The sequence below is a fragment of the Marmota monax genome, unplaced genomic scaffold (genome assembly GCF_021218885.2).
Source record: "Marmota monax isolate L192 unplaced genomic scaffold, Marmota_monax_Labrador192_F-V1.1 WCK01_AAM20220418_F8-fsc00008, whole genome shotgun sequence".
Lineage (NCBI taxonomy): Eukaryota > Metazoa > Chordata > Mammalia > Rodentia > Sciuridae > Marmota > Marmota monax.
In genome coordinates, this window is record NW_026694432.1 from 8,847,062 (window position 1) to 8,866,606 (window position 19,545).

Here is a 19,545-nt window from a genome sequence, read left to right on the forward strand (position 1 = left end):
GCGAAGTAACTCGCTCAAGGTCACCACAGTCAGCTGCCGGCGGGGCGGGGCTGCTCGCAGCCGGCTGCCCGGGGCCGCGGGATTCGAACCCCAGCCCTCTGCGCGCGCCAGTTTACCGGTGCGTGAAACGCCAACTAGACAGTGGGTCGGGCGCCGGCCGGGCCGCGGGCGGGAGGCGCGGGGTGGCCGGGCGGGGTCGCTCCCTCGGCCGCCCCTCCCCGCGCGCCTCGGCGTCCCGCCCGCCGGCGCGAGCCCAACGGCCCAGGCGCGCGCCACCTCGCGGCGGGAGGCGCGGGAGGGGCGGGGCCGGGGAGCCCGCGCCCCCGCCCCCTCGGCCGCCGCCGCCGCCTCGGTGGAGCCCCCCGCCGCCCGCCCGCCACTCTCCGGAGCCGCCCGCCCGCCCCCTTCCCGCGTCCTCGCTCGCTCCCTGCGCAGCGGAAACATGGCGGCGGGAAGGGAGTGAGCCGCCCCGTGCCCCGCGCCGCCGCGCCCGCAGGTAAGCGCCTCGCGGCTCCCGCCGCCCGCCGAGCCCGTGCCCTGAGGGGCCGCTGGCCACCAGAAGCCGGCGACGGACCTGCGCGGCCGCTGCGCCTGCCCTTCCCGGCCCCTGCCGCCTGTCCGTCTGTCGCGGCGGCCTGCGTGTCCGCGGCCCTGCCCTGGCCGTGTCAGCCCAGCCGCGAGCCCCGGCGGCCCGCGCTGCGTGTGCGTCCGGGCCCAGGGTGGACGCTGGAGCCAAGCACAGGGGCCCTGTGGAGGGTCGGCCTCGCGGGGCGGCGGGTGCGCGGTCGCTGCGTCCTGGCGGCCCGCGCCGGGGCGGTCTGGGGAAGGGCGGGCAAGAGTCTGCGTGATGTCTGTCTGCGTGGGTCAGTTGGACTGCCCAGCTGCCGGGGGTGACAATGCCTGCGGTGCTGGCGGCCGGTCCCTGGTCCCCGGGCAGGCGAAGACCGAGGGTCCTGGGAGCGAAGGCCTGGAGCTGTCAGCCAGGGATCTCCAGGCTGGGAGAACTCACGTGTGCCACCTGCCCCTGCCCGGGGCCCCGCCAGAAGCGGCCCTGGAGAGCAGGTTTCAAACCTCAGACGGGGCCTGGAGCAGCTAGCACCGAGGCCAGCCAGCAGCCCTGGAGGGCTGGACACGTGGGCGCAGCACTGAAAGGGGTTGGTGAACCCAGAACTTCTGCAGACAGGAAGGGAACTGAAAGTCATCCAGGGTCCCTTTCACCCATCCCCATGCCAAAGTATCTTTCAAAATCCCGAGTAGTACCCTAGAAATTGGACGTATTTGGACAATTCTTCCATTGATGGAAAGCTGATCTGCTCCCAGGGAAACCCATTCTGTATGTACCTTCACAGATTTGATTATAGCTTGACAGAAACAAGAATGCCTCCCATTCTTCCTAATTCTTTTCCCTTATGGCCAGCTGTTAAGATATCTGAAGGTAATAATCACGTCCCCTGAGGCTTGTCTTCTCTTGGATAATTCTCTGATCCACTCCCTGGATGATTTCTCTTCAAAGATCTTGATGTGACCAAAGAGATGAAACCTTGTTAAGTTTCTATAGGAAGGTGCTTGGCCCCAAGGATTGGCCTGCTATAATAAAAAGTACTTTCCCTTCCTCATTTCTGTGCTGTGTTTTGAACTTGAAAAAAAAAAATAGCCATCCAGTAGTGATTGTTCTCAGGAGCTGAGATTCTATTTCGTGGAAATTTTCACATTCCCCCGCCTTTAACAAAATGTCTAAATGCTTTATCAAACAAACTAATGTATATCCAAGGGGTTTAAACTGTAATGTGCCATGTGAATTGAAGAGCTTATTATTTTTACTCGGAAAGAGATCGAGACCTAGTTTGGTGCCAAACTACAATTTAATATTTGGTTGGAGAGGAAAATGCTTTATTACACTGAACTCTTTGCTCCTTTTCTGCCAGCAGAAGGCCCCATATTGATATGAAAAAGAACAACTTTTTTGTTGCTCACTTAACAGCATTATTTTTTACTTTTTAAAAATCAGTTAGCTTTTAGAGGTAAGTGGGGTTAAATTTTATTTTAAAAAGGTTCTTTCACCAATTTCCTAAACCCCTGCCTAAACAACTCTGCAAATTAATAATTTCTGAAACTCAGCAGGGATGTGATGGCCTTGTAGATAAAATCTTGTATCTGGGGCCCTGTTCAAGTTTTAAGCAAAGTTTCACTGTTTTTATGACTGAGATAAGCATATACCAACAGTCAGAATTGGCTCTTTATCTTTGTTCTTGATGTCTTCATTTTTTAAATTGGTAAGTGGTTTTGAAGTTTGCAGCACATATGTCAAGTTTTGATTTCTAGTTTGTGCAAATGTGTTTCCCTTTTATGTAAGTTGGGTACATTTTTGTATAGCACCATTCAGTGCAAAACTCTACAGATCCAGAAAAGACTCTGAACCTTCAAAGAACTTGGAGTTAAAGTTAGGAGAAACTTTGTGGAGCTGGCAAATTAGATGCTTAAATTGGTCATTTTTGGAATGAAAAATAAGAGCTGTGCATATGATGCTGTGATTGACCCAAAGTTAGTGCTTTTAGGCTAGCCTAGGAGTTGAGGGAACATTTTGGGAAGAGATGATACGTGACCCAAATCTTAAATGATAAGTAGGAGTAAGGTAGGCAAAGATGAGTAGAAAGTATATGTCAAACAGAAAACTGATTGAGTAGAGGAATCAGTGTGAGAAAAGAAATGGCTTGTGTAATGAACCACAGCAATTTGGGACTGATAAGAATATAATAGTAAACACAGAAGTGTAAATTGTGAGGCTGGAAATACAGGCAGAAGCCATACCATTCTGGGCCTTTTATGTATAAGAATCTTGAAATTAATTCAGTGGGTGATATTTTAAAAATAAGACATGGTTGACATAGCATTTTTAAAAAGTGGTCATAGGAGAAGAGGAAAGGATAATTTGAAAAAAATCTGAGGCTTTGTGATTGGATGTGCATGTGAGAGAATGAGAAGTCAGGTTTTTAGCTTGAGTGATCAGGTGGATGGTGGTAATATTGGCTGAGACAGGAAACAGTGTACAATGAGTTGTTTTGGACTTGAAGATTTTGTGATTGCTTGAGTTAGTTCAATGAGTAAATTTAGTGGAAGTAAGCTGGGTACTATAGTCAGAAAATGAAATATTAATTTATTATTAACATGAATGGGGCAGGAGTTGTGGCTTAGTAATAGAGCGTTTGCCTAGCATGTGTGAGGCACTGGGTTTTATTATCAGCACCACAAATAAATAAGTAAAAATAAAGGTTCATGAATAACTAAAAAAAGATATATACATATATATTAATTATATATAAACATGGAGTTAAGTTGTTTGATTTGGAGCTGTTGTAGGTAACAGCTAGGTCTCTGTGTGTGGGTAGCTGAAATACAGTAGAAATTAAGGTCAGCAAAGCTGAGTATAGCAAGGAACTCTGAGGCTGGTATATATTGAAACCATCATGTGTGGATAGTGAAGTGATTTAGGATGGTGGGATGTGGGGAAGAGAGGAAGATTGTGACCCAGGTGCAGTAAAAATAGGAATTAATCAGGAGGGTGGTAGATGACAGATGAGGAGGTGGGGTGGAGAATGCTATAGCCAGATGGTGCAAACCTCAAAGGAGGAGGAGTTTTTAAACATGAGTGGAAAAATAATGGTTTTTGACTGCTTTCTCCTGCAAGCAGAGTTCTTATCACTTCATCTTTATTCAGGATTCATATTAATCATTCTCTTTGCTCTGAAGAGTTTGTTCTTAGTTTTGAAAAGTAGGAGGGCAATACCCCGTATCAATTTTTTCTGCTAATATGTAATGACAAAAGGTTTTCCTCTGAAGATTAGTGGGTGGACAGGAAACAGATAAATCAGTGAGGATCTACCCATGGTCACTGGGCAGAGTATTTCAGAAAGTGCCAAGGTTTTAGATTTAGAAAGATTAGGATTCATATCTAGACTCTTGTCATTTACTGGCCTTATGACTGTAAGTGAATTGTTTAGCCTCTGTGAAATTCAAGGTCCTTATCTGTAAAAAGAAAATTCCTTTTTCATAGGGTGTCATAAAGATTACATTAAAAATATATATTCACTGGAAAAGCAACAGACATCTTACAGTTGCAAAATAATGTTGGTTCCCTTCCATCTAGCTTTAAGAGGCTTATGCTCTGCCAGAAGAAATGAAAATTTTTTCATACTTACCTAAATTACAAGGCATGATATAGTATGTACTCTAAGAGAAGTAAAATCAGAAAGATTTAAAAGTTCAGAGGAAAAAGCATCATTTCTCAACATTTGGAAACAAGGTTATATTCTAGAAGAATTTCATTTGGACCTTGGAGAACAAATTTCAATAGACCAAGAAAGAATTTAGTTAGAGATGCAAAGTAAGGTCAAGTATAGAGTATGTTTGTTAAGAAGTAATAGCTGCCACAAGTTTGAGTATTATATTTACGTAAGTCAGTAGTATAATATGTAGCTAAAGAAAAGGTGTGGGACCATTCATTATATTACAGATATGAAACTATGAAGTTTGGATTTGACTCTAGATATACTAGAGACCATAGCTTATACATCCTCTCCCTACCTCAGTTTACTATGTGTAAAATTTATAGTCATTAATTCAGAACTTCAGATTCTTTTTCTGAAGGATACCAAATAAGAAATTCCACATTTGAAAGTAAGTTACTATGTAGGCCAATTTTAATTTTTAAAAAATAACCACTATGATTTGTTTTGAATCTGTAGTTTAATCTTTGCAGTCACCTTGTTTAGTAGACTTAGTGGAGTTAAGAAATGTACCAGATCTCATCAATAGAAAATGACCAAAATGCTCTGATTTCTTTTTCACTTCACCTTACTTATTTAGATTTGAAAAGAAGCCTGGGTTCCTCAGTGTCACCAAAAATTAACTGTACAACTGGAGAAAGATCACTTTGACTTTCAGATCTTCAGTTCTCTGACTTACAAAACAAGGGAAGTTGTAGCTGTTAAATTTAAGAAAGATGGCATGTTCAAGTCGTTGACACAGTGTTTTTCACATGTTAGGAACAAAAATGTTGGGTCCCTACCTCCCTATTTGTAACTGATACCTTTGTCAAGGCCTTAATGCTAACTGTAGCCAAGACACATTTTCTAGAACTAATTATTTTGATAACTTTATGGCTAAATAAACCCAGCAAGTCTTATCACCTTATCTTTGTTCCAGCCTCTTCAGTCATCTTTCATCTTCTGAACTGTTATTCTTGTGCTTTTCTGGCTTCCTCTTCCTCTTTCCCAACTGTTCTTGTTTGCTCTTTCTCAAACTTTTCCATTTTCTCTCTCAATCTCCTGTTTCCTACATTGTTAACCATTTTACTAGTTATTTTTGTGTGTCCTGACCTTAAGTTGAAGCCAGGCTTCTTCAGAGACCTGAAGAGCATATTGTTTGCTCTGAATCTCTTTTAAATGGTTGCAATGGATGCAGCTCATTCTACTATATCCCTCCAATCAAGAGAGTAGGGGAAGAGGAGGATAACTAATATTTTACACATCACTATCCAGGTATCATCATCTTAAACCCCCATGCTCCCTGGCATGAGGGTTATATCATCCTCATCTTCTCATAAATAGATCATCACTTTTAAATCTTTTATATCATGGCACACACATGATCTGCCTTCCCACCTCAATTATTGTCCTCATCCTGATTGACTCCAGTGTTCACGTGGATGATTTCTTTCCCAACATGTTGCCCTCTTCAACTCAAGTGATCATCTCTTTAGCTAATCGACTTCCATAGTCATGCCATGGACCTTGTCATTCAGAGATGGTCCACCTCTGAAATTTACACATGAAGGTATGCAGCTTTGTTCAAAATTTCTTCTCCTACCTGAACTTTGATTTTTCCCACTAGGTCTGTTCTTTGCCCTTATCAAAATCTATATTCACTCACTTCCCACTATAGTTTGATTATCTTAATCCACCACTATTTTGTTTATTCTCTTGCCATTATCCTTTATTCTCATGCTCCATTTTTCCTGTTCCTGTCTGGGCAATGTCCCAGACCTTGTTGAATCAACCTAACCCCTCTCTTCTTGCCTATATCAGTTCTATTTAACCCTGCTGGAGGAAATACACATAGTTAATGGATTGCTGCCATTGGGCTTTCACTACCTAGTCATTTCTGTGTCCTGTTTTCTTTCTATCATGTCTTATGTCAAACTTATTTTCTTTTCAGTTTTTGATCGCCCTGTTTCTCCTCTTACTCTCAGCGTGTGTTGCCGCTTCTTAAAAGAAAAAGTAGAGATCATTAAAGGAGATCTGTCTTACTTGACTGCTAGCAATCTAAATTACTTAAAATTGTCTACTTATGCTTTTCTGCTTCTTCCTTTTACTTAAGGCCAAATCTCTGAGCCCCATCTTTTTGTTGCCTTCAACCTCTTTCTCTTTCTGCTCATTTTCTCTTTGTGTACATTTTCTTTTATATTTAAATCTACTTAGAATTATTAATAAATCTTATTAACAAAATCAATCTTATAAATACCCTACCCTTCATACTCAGGCCTCTTGTTTGTTTAAATTTGACATAAAAACTTTCTGATTCTTCTTTCTACACCCTGACTTTAGTTCTCCATCTGAAAGTGAGGATATAATAGCACTTGCTAGGTGCTATAGCATCTAAAAGTTTTATGAAAAAAATTTTAAATGAGGTAATGTATAAGAAGAAGCACAGGACAGTATCTAGCAAATTGTAGAATGCAATATATGTTATAATCATATATTTTTTCTTTTACCATTATTGCTAAAATTATCTCAATTTTCAAAATACTCCTGAGGAGGTAATAAACTCTTGACTTTACAGACGAAGGGAACTGAGATTTAAAGGTCTACAAATTTGCCCATTTCACACAGGAAGTGGGCAGAGTCCCTGGAACTTCTGTGATCAAAGTCATCAGTCTCCTCCTTGGTGCTGATAGGGACAAAACTGTGTGTGTGTGTGTGTGTGTGTGTGTGTATGTATTGGGGGGCACTGCACAGCAATTTCTAGGCCTTTGCTGCATCATTTCACATTCCTATTTAATGTTCTCTCTTCCTTAAAAACAATTTTTCCTCCCTTGGGCTTTGGTATACTTTTGTGGTTTGGTTCCTCCCTGGCTATTTCATTGTAAGTGTTCTTTGGGTGAGAGCTTCTCTTGCATGTCTTTGGTCCTAGGTCCTCTTACCTTCATTCCCTTAACAATCTCATCCACTCACTTGGCTTCTAATAGTGTCTGTGTACTAATGACTCAAATTTCTGTCTACGGTCAAGATACCTCTTCGGAGTCTTAGACTTTACCTTTTGCTGCCTATAGACAGCTTCATTAATAGTTATGCATGAAGTCTGGCAAAGTCATTGTGTCCCAAATTGTACCCAACATTTTTGTCACTTTTTCTACTTTACCTCCTCTCTTCCTGAGGGGTGCCTCTGGTTTAGAGAAAATTCAAGAGTTCATTCAGTGGTTATTGTTGATCACTTAAATAGAGAGGAATAAGAAATAAGACATAGTTCTTTTTCTCGGGAAGCTCACTATCTATCGAGTGGAGGAAAGTCAGATATGCTTAACTAACTCTTAAACGATATCAAGTTAAATGCTACCTAAGTGCATAAATACTGTAGAAATTCAGAGGCAGAGGAAAAATTCACTGATTTCTGGGATGGTTGTATAAAGCCTCCAAATTCATTGCCTGAGGAAAGCTCAACATAGATAATTTAAGGATGGAAGATGAGATAGAAAGTATGGGAATTTGGACATAGAGCTGCTTTGAGAATAAGAGTGAAAATTCATCCTTTTTTTTGTAAATCCTTGGAATATTATAAACTCTGTTTAGTAAGTTTTCGTGGGATAGATCAATTCTAATTGTTTCTCAGTAGAAAGTATTATAGATTCAATTATCAGCAGTTTATTGGAGCATTCTTTTGAACATATGTTCTGCACGAGACACTTAGAAGACGGAAAACCAGGAAATATTTAGTGCTGTGAAAGCATTCATGGCCTATTCAGGGAGTCAAGAATGAAAATTATATTACAGTATAGTAATTATCATAGTAATGGTGATGTGCTGTGGTAGGATATCTATATATGTTATAGACTGAATTGTATCTCCCCAAAATTCATATGTTGAAGATCTAACCCCTGGTTTTTCAGAATGTGATTATATTTGGAAATAGGGCCTTTAAGGAAATATTTAAGGTAAAATAAAGTCAAGGGTAGGCCCTAATTTGAGTCCTTGTAAGAAGAGATTAGGACACAGACATAAACAGAGGGAAAACCATGTGAAGATAGAGGGGGAGAATACAGCTATTTATAAGCCTATGAGAGTGACCTCAAAAGAAATCTTCTCTGCTGACATACTGATCATGGACTTCCAAACTTCAGAACTGAGAGAAAATAAATTTATTTTGTTTAAGCTGCGCAGTCTGTGGTATTTGTTCATAGCAGCCCTAGCAAACTAATACAGAATCCTTCTCTGAGAAGTTAATATCTGGTTATGCCTAGGAGTTGCATGGATAGTGTAGGTATAGTAGCAGCAGGAGTATGGAAGGATAGATAATTACGGTCACAGAGTATTAAAGGATAATGTCACATTTTCCTATATAATTTGAAATATATAATAATCTTGTTAGATAGGATGCAAGGTCATTGTAAACCCTATTTTCTGATAAGAAACTAAAGTGCAGATGGAGTAAATGTTGTGTCCAGCTACAAAGAGTAAGTGTCAGGACTAACTCCTCATATCTAGGTCTTCTCCCTGTAGATTTTGTGTGTTGTCCAGAATAACGCCTGGTCTCTTTAGACTGCCTTTTTAAAACCATGTGCTGTTTGAACCTCTTACTGTTTCTCCTACAAGTCATCATGAGTTAATTTTCTTAAAATTTGAAGCATGTGAAGGCCGCTGCATTATTTTTGCCTTTGTATTTACTATAAATAATATAATTGTTCCCTTTTAAAATGAAAGCCTATATATGTATATTCATTTTAACTACTATGCCTGTTGCTCATTGGCTTATTATGGGCTCATTCCCAAATATTTTCTTATTTATTATAATTGCTTCACCTCATGCTTATGTAGATTTTTCATCTGGGACATTCAAACATGATGGAAATAAAGCTATTTTAGCCACTATGCCTTTGTTAAGTATAATAGAAAACATGAATTTGCATACTTGTTTTTGAAAATATTTAAGAAGAGGTCAGATGATTTAGAATTTTAGACTCCAGTCCTGATTATGTGGTGCCCTGATGTGTGTTTAGTTACCTCAAGGGACAATGAAAATCTCCAAATAAATAAAATTAATTAGTTTCTTTAAAAATTAATAAATTTGGGAGAATAAAAATTTATAAAATCTAACAGGCATAATTCTAACAGGTTTATAGTTCCACATTAAGGGAATATAGGAGTTTAGAAACATTGTCTAATTTCTTTGTATTTGTTCAGGTTTTCATTTGTTCATTCATTCAACAGTTATTGATGTATCTAATTGCTGCCATGCACAGTGTACTGTAACAAAGATGAATACTACAATTTTATTTTATTTTTTAAGCTTATAATTATTAATATATATTAATTGTATAAATTAATGGCAGAACACACTTATATAAAGCTTAAATTGCATTTCAACTGAATTATGAATATACAGTTGTCTACTCATTATTCTTTTTACTTTTTTATGAATCTGAACTATTTAATTAAATAGTATTTAAAGAAAATAATAGCTTATTGCCCTTTTTACGAGTGTAATACAAGGAGGAAGGGGGATGTAAAGAGATATTATTAGGATAAATCATATAAAATTTCTGGTTTTGTAAATTTAAAATGGCCTAATATGGGTATCCTCATTCAGTCTAATGTAACAAGTGCTCTGAAATATATTCAAAGTATTATGAGAATAAGAGCAAGAATGGTTGATTCTGAGACAGAGGAGGAAGGTGATCTTTGGATCCCTAGAGAAAGGAGGATGACATTTGAACTGGATCTTAAATGTTCAGATTCACACCTGGACCAGTCTGATTCAACCCCAGTGTTCTTTCTATTTCACCATGTACATTTCCTCAGCAGTGTTATATAATTTTGAGAATATCAGTGCAGGCAGCAAGGTTTACTTAGGAGAATTGTCATATGTATTTTTTGACTGAATATATTCTATCTGACCAAACGGGGTAGGCAAACTAGAAAGATCCCTGATATTGTAGTTGGATATTAAAATGTCCCCCAAAGGCCTATGTGTTGAAGTCTTGGTCCTCAGGTTGGTGTTATTGGGAGGTGTTAGAACCTTTCAGAAATAAAAAAATAAAAAGGCATTGTGTTGTGTCCAAAAAAAAAAAAAAAAAAGAACCTTTGAGAGGTGAAGCCTAGAGGAAGGTCTTTGGATTATCTGGGGGTGTGCCTCAAAAGGGGATAGTGAGACCTTGACACCCCACTTCCTGGTTATGAGGAACTTTGTTCTGCCACCATGATGTCCTGCCACACCATAGTCCCAAAACAGGGCCAATTGATCATGGCTGAAACCACCCAAACTGTGAGCCAAAATAAAACTTTCCTTTTTGTTAAACTAGTTATCTCATGTAAGCTGAATAGAAGAATGAAATGCTTTAATGAATCAGAGTCAAGTTTTTTGTTTTAATTTGAGCAAATATATGAAATAGCTTCCTTGTTATGGTTGGTGCCCATATGTTAATAAATTGCAAAATATATATATACTTTCAATCTTTGCCTGCCTCTACTTTCCCATTCTCAACCAACAAACATTTACCAACTGCTTACTAATGATACAAAGGAGAATAAGATAGGGTTTTTTCCTTCAGTTTATTATCCAAGTGAAAGTATTATAATTTGATTTCAGTGCTCTTCCTTACTGAAACTGTAACCCTAGTCTAATCAGGAGACAACCCTAGTCTAACAGCAGACAAATCCTGGCCAAGGAACAATTCTACAAAGTAACTGAATAGTACTCCTCAAAAACTATACAGGTCATCAAACAAGGAAAGCCTGAGAAACTGTCAGCCAACAAGAGCCAAAGACATGACAACTAAATGTATTATAATGCCCTGGATATGATCCTGGAACAACAACAACAACAAGTTAGGTAAAAACTAAGGAAGTCTGAATAAAGTGTGGACTTTAGATAATAATGTAGCAGTATTAGTTCATTAACTGAAACTAATATAATGTTCCATACAAATGTAAGATATTAAGGGAAACTGGGTACAGGGCATATGGGAACTCTGAACTATCTATATAGTTTTCTATAAATATAAAACTGTTCTAATAGAAATTATATGCTATTTCTTTGGGATTTAGTTAAAATACATTTCTTCATAAAATGACATTTCTAATATGGTAGAGTACTTTCATGAAGCAGACAAATTGTGGTCTACTGATTTATGTACCAAAGTGTATGCTAAGTGGATGTCTCATAAAATTTTTCCACTTCAGTATCATACATGTAGGTGCCAAAAAATATGCTAAATGCTTTTCAACAGAGAGCACTGAGATAGATGCAAAAATTCGTACCACATATTATTGCTTGATAATTGAAAATATAGTACCATTATTTGGAACAAGTGTGGATAAATCCTCACCCTAATGTGTGAACAAAAATGATTCAGTTCATATTGGAATGCTTTTTATGTGAGTTGTTTGATACCAAAAAAGTATTTAATATCTGTTACTGCTATCTATGAATGTGAGTTGAATTTTTTTTTTCTGCAAATGCTTTATTAGTATGACTTTTGTCATATACTTAAGAGGAATGACCAAAGTCATACACAAGACATACTCTCTTTTTTAAGAGAATGACCAAAGTCATACTCTTATGACTTTCATACACAAGACTCCAAGACTTATAAAATTATAAGTTTTTATAATTTTATAAGTCTTGGAGTCTTGTGCATGAAAGGCAAGTGCTGTACCCCTGAGCTGTATGCCCAGCCCTTGGATTTAGTTTTAAGAACAAAACTTTAAAAGAAATCTCTTAATCACCAAGTTTATAGTTCTACTGAGTATCTTATCATCAGTTATAGTTATACCTATACGTAAAGAAAAAAATCTATCTTCAAGGACACATTCTGTAAAAACTTATCATATGATCCTAGGAGCTCTCTCTCTACAGAAAGATTAGAAAATATTGCTAAACAAATATCAGTAGAACTGGCAATTGTCTTGTTTCTCACTCCAGAACCTACTCTCCAAACTCCCTAACTCTGAACTCTCAGATTTCTGTCACAACTCCAACTTAATTATGTAAGGCAGCTTTATTTAATGGCAAAGCAAGAATTTGTTATTTGGGCTAAATCATATCAACTGTCTCAATCAATAAAAGTAGGGTTGTTTTTATGCTGACCTTGACACTTGGGTGTTACAACTATCTTCTTGAGAATTGCTAGTTTAATTTGGTGAAATGGTGTGGGGTTTTGTTTGCCCCCTCATCTTAACTTCTTTTATTTCACTTATTTAATTTAAAAGTAGACAAAGGTTGTAAATATAACTCAGTGGTAGAGCACTTGCCTAGCATGTGCAAGCCCCTGGGTTCAATGCCCAGAACCACAAAAGTAGATAAGTAAGCAGATAGGGTAAACTGGATTGAATTAAAAGAGAATGCGACAAAGATATTTAAATTAATACATTTTCTTTCTTTTAAATTCAATGAAAGCTTTTGTTTATGAATTTATTTTGAAGTTCATATAAAAGAATTGGTTTCATTTTATTTTGTTTAACATGTATTAATTATATATTTAATAGGGTTCAATGTATTTCAATACATACATATAATAAGTGCCAATCAAATCTAGCCTCCTTTTATCTACTACCCATCCCCGCTTCCTATCCTCTAATAATCACTATTCTGTGTTCAAGGCTACTTTTTTTTTTTTAATTTCCACATATGAGAGAGGACACATGGTACTTGTTTTATTGTATATGGCTTATTTTACTTAACATAATATCCTCTAGTTCCATCCACTTTATAGCTAAATAATATTCCATTATGAATATACAGCACCACATTTTCTTTATCCACTCATCCATTGAAGGGCACCTAGTTTGATTCCATATCTTAGCTATTACACACAGAGCCACAATAAATATGGGAATATGGGTATGCAGGTATCTCTTTGGGAGGCTGTTTGAATTTCCTTTTGATATATACCTAGAATTGGGATAGCTCTATCATATATAATATGATATTTTTAGTTTTTTGAGGAACCTTCATATTGTAGTTTGTATCAGTTTACATTCTCATCAACAGTGTATGAGAGTTCCTTTATCTCTATGTCCTTGCCAGCATTGTTTTTAATAATCTAACTCGGGTGATGGGATCTCATTACAGTTTTGATTTGCATTTCCCTGATGGCTAATAATATTGAACATTTTTCATATATGTATTGACAATTTGAGCTTCTCCTTTTGAGAAGTATATATTCAGATAACTTGACTATTTTTTTTAAATTGGATTACTTTTGTGTTAAGTTTTTTAGTCTTTTTATAAATTCTGGATATTAATTCTTTGTCAGATGGATAGTTGGTAGATATTTTCCTCCCTTCTGTAGATTGTCTCTTTAATCTGTCGATTGTTTCTTTGCTGTGTAGATGCTTTTTAGTTTGATTTAACCCCACTTGTCTATTTTGGCTTTTGTTTTCTGTGCTTTGGGGATCATATCCAAGAATTCATTGCCTATACCAACTTCTTGAAATGTTTCCCCTATGTTTTCTAGTAGTTCAGATCTTACATGTAGGTCTTTGATCCATTTTTATTTGATTTAGGTATGGGGGGGTAGGGGGGAGGAGTCAAGTTTCAGTCTTCTGCATGTAGATATCAGTTTTTCCAGCACCATTTGTTAAAGAGTCTGTTCTTTCTCCAGTGTTTTTGGCACCTTTGTTGATAATCACTTGGATGTAGACATGTGGGTTTATTTCTGGATTCTCTGTTCTATTCCGTTGGTCTATGAGTCTGTTTTTATCCAAATACCGTGCTGTTTTGGTTACCATGGCTCTGAAGTATATTTTGAAATCAGGTATTGTAAAGCCTCTAGTTTTGTTTTTTGTTTTTTTACTCTAGATTGATTTGAATATTCATGTGTTTTTTTCTTCTTCCTTGTGAGTTTTTAAGGAATTTTTTTTCTAGCTCTGTGAAGAGTATCATTGGCATTTTGATGGTGATTACATTAAATCTCTAGGTTGCTTTGGGTAGTATTAACATTTTAGTAATATTTATACTTATAATACATGAAAATGGAAAGTCTAGTGTGTGGGGGTTGGGGTGGTTTATCAATTTCTTTCATCAGTGTTTTATAGTTTTGACTGTAGAGGTGTTTCACTTCCTTAAGTTTATTCCTAGGTATTTAAAAAAATTTTTTGTAGTGATTGTGAATGGATTGCTTTCAGCGTTTCTTTCTCAGCAAATTTACTATTGCTATATAAAACTACTACTGATTTTTGAGTGTTGATTTTGTGTTTTGCAACATTACTGAGTTTATCAGTTTAATAGGTTTTTAGTGAAATCTTTAGTTTGTTTTTTTTAATATAGAATCAAATCATCTGCAAACCGTGATGATTTGAATTCCTCCCTTACTTGTTGTTTATCTTTTTTTCTTTCTCTTGCCTAATTGTTCTGGCTAAAACTTTCCATATTATATTGAATAAGAGTAGAGAGAGTGGACACTCTAGTCTTGTTTTAGATGTCAATAAGGAATGAGGAAAAGCTGAAAGTTTTAGTATAATGTTGGCTGGGGTTTGTCATATATAGTCTTTTATGTTTAGGTACAATCCTTCTATACCTTATTTGCTCAGGGTTTTTATCATGAAGGGATGTTTAATTTTATCAAAGGCCTTTATCTGTTGAGATGATCATATTATTTTTATCTTTCATGCTTTGATTTGGTGTATCACATTTATTTGTGTATGTTGAATTATCCTTGAATCCCTGGGATAAATACAGCTTCATCATGGTGAATGATCTCTTTGGGTTTTTATTTTATTTTTTTAGTTGTAGTTGGACATACCTTTATTTCACTTATTTATTTTTATGTGGTGCTGAGGATTTACCCCAGGGTCTCATGTGTGTGAGGTGAGCACTCTACCACTGAGCCCCAGCCCCAGCCCATGAATGATCTTTTTAATGTGATTTTGGGTTTCATTTGCTATTTTGTTAAGAATTGTTGCTTCTGTGATCATCAGATATATTGGTCTATAATGTTTTTTGTTGTTGTTGTTATGTCCCTTTCTGGTTTTGATATCAAGGTAATGCTGGCCTTGTAAAAATTAGTGGAAAGATTCCCTTCTTTTCAATTCTTTGGAATAATTTGAGAAGAATTCGTGGTAGTACTTCTTTGAAAATTTGATAGATAGAGCAATGAAGCCTTCTGGTCTTGGACTTTTCTTTTTTGGTAGACTTTTATTACTGATTCAAGCTCACTACTCATTATCAGTCTGTTCAGGTTTTCTATGTCTTCATAGTTCAGTTTTGGCAGGTAGTGTGTGTCCAGAAATTCATCCAGTTCTTTGAGGTTTTCCAATTTGTTGGCATGCAGTTGTTCATAATAGTCTCTAATGATACCTAGTATTTCTGTACTATAAGTATATTGTCTTTTTATCTCTAATTTTATTTGGGTCTTCTCTTGGTTAGTTTAGCTAACAGTTTGTGTCATTTTGTCTTTTCTAAAACAACTCTTTTGTTTCACTGATCCTTTTATTTTTCAGTCTCTATTTTTGCTATGATCTTTGCTATTTATTTCTTCTAATTTTGGGTTTAATTTGGTCTTTCTTTTCTAGATTCTCAGTTAGGTTGTTATTTGAAATCAATTTTGTTTTTGATGTAGGTATTTATTGCTACAAGTTTGCCTCATAGTGCTTTTACTGTATTCCATAAGTTTTGGTAATGTTGTTTCTATTGTAATTTGTTCCAAGATATTTTAAGTTCCCTTTTGATTTCTTCAATTTCCCATTGTTTGTTCAGTAGCATTTTGTTAAGTCTCTGAATTTGTATAGTTTCTAATGTAGTTAATTTGTAGCTTTCTTTCATTGTGGTCAGAGAAGATACATTATATATATATATATATATATATATATTATATAATTTTTTTAAATTTGTTGAGATTTGTTTTGTCGTCTATTATATGGTTTCTTCTAGAGAAAGTTTCTTCTAGAGAAAGTGCTGAAGAAAAGAATGTGTATTCTGAAGTTGTTGAATGAAATGTTCTGTAAATGTCTCTTGGATCCATTTGATCTATAGCATAGTTTAACTCTGGTATTTCTTTTTGTTTTGATGATTTATCCATTTGTGGAAGTATGGCATCAAAATCTCCCACAATTATTATATTGGATCCTTTCTCTCCCTTTGTATCTAATGTTTGTTTTCTAAAACTGAGTGCTCTAGAACAGTAGGTACACATGTTATATCTCTTGTTGAGTTGATTCTTTCATCATCATATAATGATCTTCTTTGTCTCTTTTTACAGTTTTTATCTTTAAATCTATTTTGTCTAAGAATAGCTACTCCTGCTCACTTTACTTACAATATCATATTCTATCCTTTCAGTGAAATGTTAAGATTTTGTTGACTTCTGTATTTTCAACACTAACAGAATTTTCTTTTGTTAAATCCCTGAATGATGACATTTAAATAAACAATTATGCTGAAACAGTGTCAGTTTGTGAAATTTAGTAATTTGCTGGTATTACTGATAGTTACTAATAAAAATCTATATTTAGTTACCTAATATAGTAAATGTTTACATATTAAGTGCTCAATGCATATTAGTTAAATCCAAATTTGAATTAATGGACTATTTGCATCCTACCTAATTTTTTCATGTGTGTCGTCTTTACCTTATATTGAGAGGGAACGGTATTTTATTCTGATAATAGATTAGAAATAATTTTGTTGTATTATGATTGACATAATTTTAAATCCCATATTTGCCACCCCTAATCTACTAAAAAGATCCTTAGATTTCAGAGACTGGTTTGATAGTCCCTGCTGTATTTATAAGTATTTTTTTTCTATGCATTAAAGAACCCAAGATCTTGGAAGGCAAGGCATATTCAACTTTGTGTGATCATTATATGCTTTCATGGTTTCTGATATATTGCTTGGCTTGTAATTTATTCAAAGTAGATATTGTTATAATGTCCTTGTTCTGTGTTCCTAGGGAAGAACAGAGCTACTATTTTATAATCTATGGGAGGAGACAACCAGAATTGTATTGAATGTTAAAAATTTAGTCTAAGCTAATATTTCCCTTGGTGGCCTGATTATGTGGATCATTTGGAATATTTAGAAAGAAATAACAGATACCTGACCTGGAGATTCTGTTTCAGTAGTTTTAGGGTATTGCCCCTGGTAATTATTTTTTTGGGAAAAAAAAGCAATTCTAGTTTTTAAATATTGATAGTTTATTAACACTGTTTAGTTGCAAAGGACAGAAACCAAACCTAAATGGATTGGGGCAAAAAAGAAATTTATTGATTTACTTAATATGAAATAGGGAAGGTATTAGTAATATTCACATTGCTTCTGGATGTATCTCATCTTTATCAGGCAAGAAATATGCAAGTGAGGTATTTGGGAAGATACTATGAAGTATCAATTTCACTCCCAATTAGGTTCTACCTTTCTGTCTTACACTGTCAGTTTTCAAACTTAGCAAGTTTCAGTGCAGACTGTAGTCAAAATGAACTTTTTTTTTTTTTTAATGAAAAGCCACATTTCCTTCCCAATGCTTTCACACTGACCAGTTTACCTCAAGGCTCATGTTCTCCAGTATGCATTGGTATAGCCAGGTTGTTATAGCTGGCTTTTATTTGAATTGGGTAATATATATATATAGTCTTTCTAAATTGGATGATGTCTAGACTGTTTTAGTTATTAAATCCTTTGATATCTGCCCTATTTCATAGTAAGCCACATATATGAAGACCACATGAATGGTCAGTGCACATCAGATCCTATGTTCTTCCTACCAAGTCTCTTTTTGCAGTATACTTCAATACACTGAATCCCAGTACAAAACAGACCACAGTTTGAACAACTATCTCATACCACATTATAAGTATGGTGAGCCAACCTCTCGGAATAGAGAAGTCTACACTGCTCTGTTTCAACTTTGATCAAGTTAATCCTGTCATTTGTACCAGTCTTCTTCCACATACCAAATTCTGGGTTCTTTTGGTTGCAAGTAATGGAAACTAACTCTGGTTAACTTAGTCTACATTGGTGATTGTCAGAGTCACTGGAAGAGATTCTTTAAAATTAAAAATTCCTGTAACAAAATAAAATATTTTTTAAAAAATCCATTGTATTGGGTTCTCTAAGAGGATGGAATATAGGAATTAGTATTTTTAAAAAGCTCTTTAGGGGCTGGGGATGTGGCTCAAGTGGTAGTGTGCTCGCCTGGCATGCGTGCGGCCCGGGTTCGATCCTCAGCACTACATACAAACAAAGATGTTGTGTCCGCCGAAAACTAAAGAATAAATATTTAAAAATTCCCTCTCTCTCTCTCTCTCTCTCTCTCTTAAAAAAAAACAAAACAAAACAAAAAAAGCTCTTTAGGTGAGCTGGGAATGCAACTCAGTGGTAGAGCAGTGTTTACTGTGAGCAAGGCCCTGGATTCAGTCCCTAGCACCATGCCAGAGTGGGGGCACAAGAAGAAGCTTGCAGAGTGATTCTGATACTTGCTCTTTGTTGGCAGTTTCAGTGAATGGCTTTCTAATTCATTTGTTTTCTCAGGTGTGAAAACTGGGAGTCATTTCTGAGATTAACTTTTCTTATTTTCAGTTCATTGTTAGTACCCATGAGGGCTGTATCCTAAATATCTAATGAATCTTTCCATCCTCTTTTCCTTTTTCTATGCTCATCTTAGTTCTTCTTTTGGACCATTGTATCAACCCCCTAAATGTTTTTCATGCTTGCACTTCTGTACCTCATTCCCTAGCAGTGATGTTGCCACAGATCTTGTCTCACCCCTTTCAGAATGACTATGGAAGACCAGTTGGGATACCTCCATAAGGAGGTGCCTTTTTGTCTCTTGAATATACAAAGTTCTTACCTATCACTTAGATTTTGTACATACTGTTTGCTTGCCTGGGAAGGTTTTCCCCTGACTCTTGGTTAGTTTTTTCAGCTTAAAAATCTCCTCCTTATGGAGGTATCCCAACTGGTCTTCCATAGTCATTCTGTTTATTTCTGTGTTAGCACTTAATCACACAATCTATTTATTTTTGTTTACAAGTTCCATAGGGAAGGGTTCTTGCCTGTCTTACTGCTATTTTTAACTCTCCTGTCATAGTGCTTAGCATATGATGGCATTCACTTTGTTGTTATTGAGTGAATGAATGAATCTTCACTGCCACCATCATGGTCCATGCTTCTATCATCTCTCCCCTGGATCACTACAGTTGTATTCTAACTGCTCTGCCTACTACTGCTTTGGTTTTCCTGTTATCTATTTTCCATGTTGCTTTAGGGTTAACTTTTTAAATTTTTGAAGTCTGATACATTTTTCCTTACCTCTTCATATACTTTCCATTTATCTTA

General features: G+C 36.8%; 1 protein-coding gene across 1 annotated transcript in view; it reads left to right on the plus strand.

Annotated features, from left to right (window-relative positions):
- Positions 1-368: 368 nt before the first annotated feature.
- LOC124110154 (polycomb protein SCMH1) overlaps positions 369-19,545 on the plus strand; it is a 199,287-nt gene continuing 180,110 nt past the window's right edge. Inside the window, exon 1 of the mRNA XM_046469287.2 lies at positions 369-496. The gene's annotated coding sequence lies outside the window, so the exon portion shown is untranslated. The remainder of the gene's footprint in view (positions 497-19,545) is intronic.